A 7756-nucleotide genomic window follows, 5' to 3' on the forward strand; every position below is an offset into this window, starting at 1 on the left:
GAGTCCCTGGGAATTAATTTTTGGTCAGATTGTAATTTTGATCTAACCGTCATCTTAATAAGTTACTTCTTGTGTATCCAGCATCCTTTTATTTCTCTCCTCTGCTCCCTTCCTGCTCTGTCGTCCGGAAGCCGCGGCATTTCGTGCCAGCCTTTCTCCTGCCAGTCCAAGCTCCTCCCAAGCCTCCTCTCTTTCTAGGACATCTGCTCTGCTAACATCTAGCTTGTGATTAATTCTACCACCCACTTTCTGCCCTTCTCCCTCCAGGCTGCTGAGCGCTGCTGGAGAGAAAACCCACGGCTCGTTTTGCTGGTGTCACTAGGTAGGTTTTTCATCCTTGCTGGACTGGCCCTCTCCCAGGCCCCTCGTGTCTCGTCCCAGTCTCCACAATTTGGTCATCCTGCCCACTCATCAGAAAGCCCGAGTTCTATCCTTCCATCTAATTAAGCCTTAGATCCTCAGTTTGTAAAAGAAAAGAAATACTGGTTACAATGGACAAGAAGTGACTGTAAGAAGGATGTTTCTAATGTGCTCAGAGACGAGAGGGAAAAAAAAGATTTCCTCCTGAGAATTAAGCTAGAAAATTCCAGAAAGAGAACTGTATCTATGGTCTGTAACCCAAACTGTTGCTGTTCAGTTGTTTTGCTGTGTCTGACTCTGTGATCCCGTGGATTGCAGCACGCCAGGCTTCCCTATCTTTCACCATCTCCTGGAGCTTGCTCAAATTCATGTCCATTGAGTTGGTGATGCCATCCAACCCTCTCATTCTTTGTGGCCCGCTTCTCCTCCTGCCTTCAATCTTTCCCAGCATCAGGGTCTTCTTCAGTGAGTCAGCTCTTCTCATCAAGTGGCCAAAGCGTTGAAGCTTCAGCTTCAGCATCAGTCCTTCCAATGAATATTCAAGGTTGATGTCCTTTAGGATGGACTGGTTTGATCTCCTTGAGGTTCCAGGGACTCTCAAAAGTCTTCTCCAACACCACAGTTCGAAAGTATCAATTCTTTGGTGCTCAGCCTTCTTTATGGTTCAACTCTCACCAAAAAGCTGTCTATAAGTGTGTGACAACGATTTGTGAACACAAAGAATCCAACTGGAAAAGGAGGCGGAGCTGGTGGTAGACAGCTTGCACACTGGACACGCCCAGTCTATGAAGGAGGCCCCAGGGGACAGAAGATTCCACCTAGAAGTGCCCGCTCTGCCCCACTGAAGGCTCTGGCCTCAGAAGGGAGGTCTTTGCACCCCCACCTGTAACTCCATCAGGGAGGTGGGGACACGGGGCTGGACACCTTCTGTCTCGCCTCTGGGCCCTTTCTCCTCCAGAGCTTGGTGGACAGGAGGTGCTCAGCAAGTTCATCTCATGTCTCAGATGTTCAAGGGACACATTTTGTTGCAAGAATGACTCCTCAATCCTTTTGCACTAAATCAGCCTGAATTCTTGGCCCCAGCCGCCTTCCTATCTGGCATCTGGGGGGGCGAAGCTGCCTTGGCATCCTAGGTGTGTGTTCAGCGCCGGCTGTGCCCGTGAGAAAGTCACTTCCGCTCAGGAGACGTCATTGGTTAAGTGGGGACGACACTGCAGCTGTGTGGAATTGTTCAGTGCGACCCAAATAAGTGTTCTTCCTCCCCCGCCCAGCCTCCGCGTGAGGCGACAGGGCCCGAGGACCCCAGTCTGGAAACTTTGACCCAGAAAGAGCAGAAGCAGGTCGTTGGCGCACCTTCCCTTGAAAGGCTCAAGGCAGCACTTTGTACTGCTTCATGCGGAGCGTTTCCCCAGACTCCAGTAGGGACGTCTCTCCAGCCCTCAGGGTTTCCAGAGGAAGAGAAAAGGCTGAGATCTTGCTCCTCTGGGCCCTGTCCGCCTTCTGGAAGTTTCTCAGAGCCCATATTCTGGGCCCACAGACTTCAGGACCGGGAGAGAGCTGTGCAGGGAGCCAGGGCTCCCTCCTCCCCCTTCAGCCCCCTGGAAACGAGGCATCCGGGGCCCCCGAGAAGTGTGGATCTTTTCTCTCCCTGGCGGTCAGCATGCCTGCGTCACCCCAAAATTCACCCCCCCACACCCCACCCCGTGTGATGGTGCTGGGAGGCGAGGTCTTTGGGAGGTGATTAGGCTTAGATGAAGGCTTGAGGAAGCAGTCCCCGTGATGTGAAGATGGAGACGGGAGCGCACAGCGAGAGGGTGGCCGCAGACAGCCCAGGAGGGCGCCCTCCCCGAGATCCGGGCTCGGAGGAGATCTGGTTAAGCCTCACAGTCTGTGCTATTTGTTACGGCAGCCTGGGCTGACTAAGACGGCCTCAGTGCTTTTCTCTCAGTTTCTCTGGGGAATTTTCGGATGAACGTAGGTCTCCACCATATCACATAAGATTTAAGGTGAGGTTGCTAAGAGTCAGATAAGACAGAGCGACTTCACTTTCACTTTTCACTTTCATTCATTGGAGAAGGAAATGGCAACCACTCCAGTGTTCTTGCCTGGAGAATCCCAGGGACCGGGGAGCCTGGTGGGCTGCCGTCTATGGGGTCACATAGAGTTGGACACGACTGAAGTGACTTAGCAGCAGCAGCAGCAATGTGAGTCAGACGCCAGGAGCAAGAGTAAACCGTAAGCTCTCTGAGATGGGCTGCGCCTCTGAATCACATATTTAGTGCTCTTGTCAAAAGACTGGCAGGGTCGGGACTTCCCTGGTGGTTCAGCGGCTAAGACTCCTTGCTCCTCATGGAGCGGGCCCTGGGTTCCATCCCTGGTCAGGCAACTAGATCCCATATGCCACAACTAAGACCCAGCACAGCCAAGAAAATAGATAAGCAAAACAACAAAAAAAGACTGGCAGCATTTCTTCACCAGAGGGACTAAGAGAATAGTCTGTCTCCTGCCCACCTTGTAGGATGTGGGGTGGCAAGGTGCACTTCCTTATGCCCTAAGCTGAACGTTACTCCCATTCCCTGTTTCCCTTTGAGCTTGATTTCCACAGGATTGGCTCCTTCTAACATATTCTGCAAAATACCAGGTGCTATAGACTGAATGTTTGTGTCCTTCCCAACATTCACAGGTTGAATCCCGATTCCCAGTGTGATGGCGTCAGGAGGTGGAGCTTTGCAGAGGACATGAGGGTGGAGCCCCAATAAATGGGATTAGTGACCTCACTGGAGAGACCCCAGAGAGCTCCCTCACCACTGTAGATGCCTGAGGACAGACGGAGACATCAGGCCATGCTTGCTTATCCAGCTGGCCCCTGCATGGTCCTGCAGCTGCATTCAAATAAGTAACAGACTGGAAACAAGAAAGCAAAGATGGCAGCTGGCTGGTAGGCTGCACGGCCAGGTGTGCAGGCCATCATGTGTCTGGCTCGGGTTCTCTTCCTGAGAGACAGCCAGAATCCAGACAAACATATTTGCTCCCATCTGTATCATCTCTATGGTGGTCTTTGGACCACGTGCAGGAGTGCCATCTACTCACTTCCTGCCACTTCCTGCGTGGAGAGGCAGCCAGGGGTTTACCCTGAGGCTCTGTCTCTCTCCACTGGGATTCTGATCTCCTGCTAGTTGAGCCATCACCTGCATGTCTAAAACAAAGTTCTACCCCTGAGGATTGAGCCTCAGCACTCCCTAGTCACTACACCACTTCCTGCCCTCGGCTGGCTCCCTGTGGCAGGCATGCTCCCTAGGGTTGTACCCATCCTTGGTGCACGACCTATCTCTTCCCAATTGTGTCACCTCTAGCAGCTTCTTCAATGTGTCTAATCCTTTTTTCCTACCCGCTTCTCCTTCCCCCCAGGCTGCAATGCTGCATGCTCCACTACAGGCTGCGAAGAGCAGCAGGGCCCTTTAAGGAGCCCCCAGAGTCCACAGCTGAGTCCAGAGCTTCGAATCAGATCTATTTATGACCCTGACCCTAAGCCTGATTGCACTTGAACCTGCATCAGGGTTTCCTCCAGGAATGACTCCCCAGCTTTGGAAACCCTCACTTCTAAAATGGAGCTGACCCCAGGACTACCCTGGTGGTCCAGTAATTCAGACTTCCAATGCAGGGAGTATGGGTTCAATCCCTGGTCAAGGAGCTAAGATACTACATGCCTCAGGGCCAAAAAAACAAAACATAAAGCAATTTCGTAACAAATTTAGTAAAGACTTCAAAGACTGCACATAAAAAAAAAAGATGAAGAAGAACTAAAAAAAGATCAAATAAAAAATATTTTGAAAAATAAATAAAATGGAACTGAACCCTACAAACCTAGTTCTCCAAGCAACCTTAGAAATAAATGCTTTTAAGTCAGGACTGATTCCTCCAAAACTACAGCGGAGCACTCCAGCCCTGACACATTATTTCACTGCCAGAATGCTTCACATCTCACCCAGAGCTGATCCCCAAGCCTTGGGACTGACGATTTCTGTCCTAATGCTGCACTAATATTTTATTTAGGATTTTTGCATTGAGGGTCATACGTGAGGATGGCTGACAGTTTTCTTTGGGCTGTATTTGTTGGGTACAACTGCTATACTAGCTCTGTATGAGAAATTTGAAGCTTTCCTTCTTTTTATACCCTCTGAAACTGCAGAACAGAGTTCATTGGCCCTGGAGGTCTCATTGCAGGATTCCCCTGGTAGCTCAGCAGTAAAGAACCCACTTGCAATGCAGGAGACTTGGTTCAATCCCTGGGTCGGGAAGATCCCCTGGAGAAGGAAGTGGCAACCTACTCCAGTATTCTTGCTAGGAAAATTCCACGGACAGGCTACAGAGGAGCCTGGCAGGTGATAGTCCATGGGGTCACGAAAGAGTGGATACAGCCTAGCCCTGAACAGCAACAAACAACAGAAATCTGATAAAATTTCTCTGTGGAAGCATCTGTACCTGGTGTTTTGGAGAGCAGCTCTTTGCTCTTTCCTCCTGTTTATCCTGTGATAGTTCATTTGTTTAAATTTTATAACTCATCTAAAGTCCATTTTGAGAAACTATATTGTCCTAAAAATTATTTAATCCAGATTTTGTTGGTGGTGTTGTTTAGTCACTAAGTCATGTCCAACTCTTTGCAACCCTATGAACCACAACACACCAGACTTTGCTATCCTTCACTATCTCCCTGAGTTTGCCCAAACTCATGTCTACTGAGTCAGTGATGCCACACAACCATCTCATCCTCTGTCACCCCCTTCTTCTCTTGCCCTCAATCTTTCCCAGCATCAGGGTCTTTTCCAATGACTCAGTTCTTGGCATCAAATGGCCAAAGTATTGGAGCTTCAGCTTCAGCATCAGTTTTTCCAATGAATATTCAGGGCTAATTTCCTTTAGGATTGACTGTTTTGATCCCTTTGCCATCCAAGGGACTCTCAAGAGTCTTCTCCAACACCACAGTTTGAAAGCATCAGTTCTACACGCCTACCTTGATTTATGGACCAACTGTCACATCCATACATGACTGTTGGAAAAACCATAGCTTTGACTATGTAGACCTTTGTCAGTAGTGATGTGTCTGCTTTTTAAATATTCTGCCTAGGTTTGTCATTGCTTTTCTTTCAAGGAACAAGCGTCTTTTAATTTTGTGGCTGCAGTCACTGTCCACATTGATTTTGGAGCCCCCTCAAATGAAATCTGACACTGTTTCCACATTTCCCCAGCTATTTGCCATGAAGTGGCAGGACTGGATGCCATCATCTGGTCCTACTGGTTTCTGAATGTTGAGTCTTAAGCCAGCTTTTTCACTCTCCTCCTTCCCCTTTAGTTCCTTTTCACTTTCTGCCATTAAAATGATATCATCTGAGTATCTGAGGTTGTTGATATTACTCCCAGCAGTCTTGATACCAGATTGTGATTCATCCAGCCTTGCATTTCGCATGATGTGCTCTGCATATAATTAAATAAGTAGGGTGATAATATACAGCTCTGATATATATAAATTAAATAATAAATAAATATTATAATATAAATCTGAACAAAGTCATCTCTTAAGCTAATTTTACTTTCCTTTGTATCTGGAGTTTATTCCCCTTAGCCCATGCTTTGTATTTTTGTGCTTTCTTCCATTTTTCTTTTTTAGTTTATGTTGATTCACATAGATGTGTGGTCTTAGCTCTGACTTATTGTTTTGTTATGGTTTCTGTTTTTTAGTTTTTTCAAATATTTCGCTGAGTGATTTTATGTGACTTGCTGCTGTTGTGTGCATGTGTCTTGAGAATTTGAAAGGTTTGTATTTTAGTTCTGGATTAACGTGATCAGAAAGCCATCTGATATCCTTATCCACCTATTTCTTTAGGTTGACTACCGACTCCCTACACTATTTCCTTCTTTTGTCCCTTCTCTCTTTTCTTAACCACCAGTTTTTAATTATACTCTTTCTTCATACGTCCCTTTGTGCTAAGGTGCATATTTAAATGTCGACTATTTGATTTATCAAACTAAAATGTTTTTACCCCAAAATATGTTACTGAACCAAAGTTGGGTCCACTTGCCCACAAGCAGTAAAACCAATCTATTGACATGGGGTCGTGACAAAGAGAAGTCCAGCATTTATTGCAGGCATCTAGCAAGGAGAAGTGGCGGCTCATACTCAGAGGACCTGAATCTGATAGCTTTGAGGAAGAGGTTTTAAAGGCAGGGTTAGGGAAGGGGCTGCAGGGGGCTTGATCACCTCCTGAACAGTTCTCAGACTGGTTGGCATCAAGGCGAAGTTTCAAGCCTCTTCAACCTTCTGGTTTCAGCCAGTTTAGTGTCTACATGCTTGCAGTCAGCAGTTCTCATCTGGCAGAGGCTGTTTCCTGTAAAAACAACCTAGGGACGTGTGTCAGACCTTTATCGTTCAGGGCCCTGGGAAGTGGGTGATTCTGCTCTGTGGTGGGTTTATAGTATAAATTGTTACCAGTTTCCTGGCTCAATAGCTACTTTATATCTTCACATTTCCCAATCATTAACTCTTGAGTCAGCCTTTTGAGACTTGGGGAGGCCCAGGAGATTAAGCAAAATTATTTTACTTCAAAGGACAGGGATCTAGGGTTTGTATACGATTTCAAATATAGACGAGAAAATCGCATTGACACAGAATCCTATTTTCTCTTTCGTCCCAAATTTTGTCCTATCGTTTTGAAATCGTGAGGCTTTATAACATGTACCTTGTATGTATACATGTACGTATACGTATATAACATGTATCCTGTAACTCTAACTTCATATCCATGATTTTCTTAGCCCTTCCCTTGTGACTCAGCTGGTAAAGAATCCGCCTGCAATGTGAGAGACCTGGGTTCGATCCCTGGGTTGGAAAGATACCCTGGAGAAGGGAAAGGCTACCCACTCCAGTATTCTGGCCTGGACAATTCCATGGACTATACAGTCCATGAGGTCTCAAAGGGTCAGACACGACTGAGCAACTTTCACCTCACACAGTTAATTCAGCACTCCTGGTATTGTCTTTTACAGCCCTTTGGCCATTCATCTCTCCTACTATGATTTGTCTTTAGCTTTGTGCACACTGATGATGAACAGTTTTTTTTAATATAAATTTATTTATTTTAATTGGAGGCTAATTACTTTACAATATTGTATTGGTTTTGCCATACATTGACATGAATCCGCCACGGGTGTACATGTGTTCCTCATGAAGCCGAACTTTGTAGCCCTCCTCTCCGCCTGAAGTCAATGCCAGGCTCCCGGGTCTGTAGCGTCACAACCTTTTGCCATCGCGACCCCTCTTGGCTGCAGAGGAAATCTCTCGGCTCTGCGGGCGTGGTCCTCCGGACGGCAGGGGGCGCCCGGCAGCAGGGGCGCCCTCAAC

The sequence above is a fragment of the Capra hircus genome, chromosome 13 (assembly GCF_001704415.2).
Source record: "Capra hircus breed San Clemente chromosome 13, ASM170441v1, whole genome shotgun sequence".
In the NCBI taxonomy this organism is placed as follows: domain Eukaryota; kingdom Metazoa; phylum Chordata; class Mammalia; order Artiodactyla; family Bovidae; genus Capra; species Capra hircus.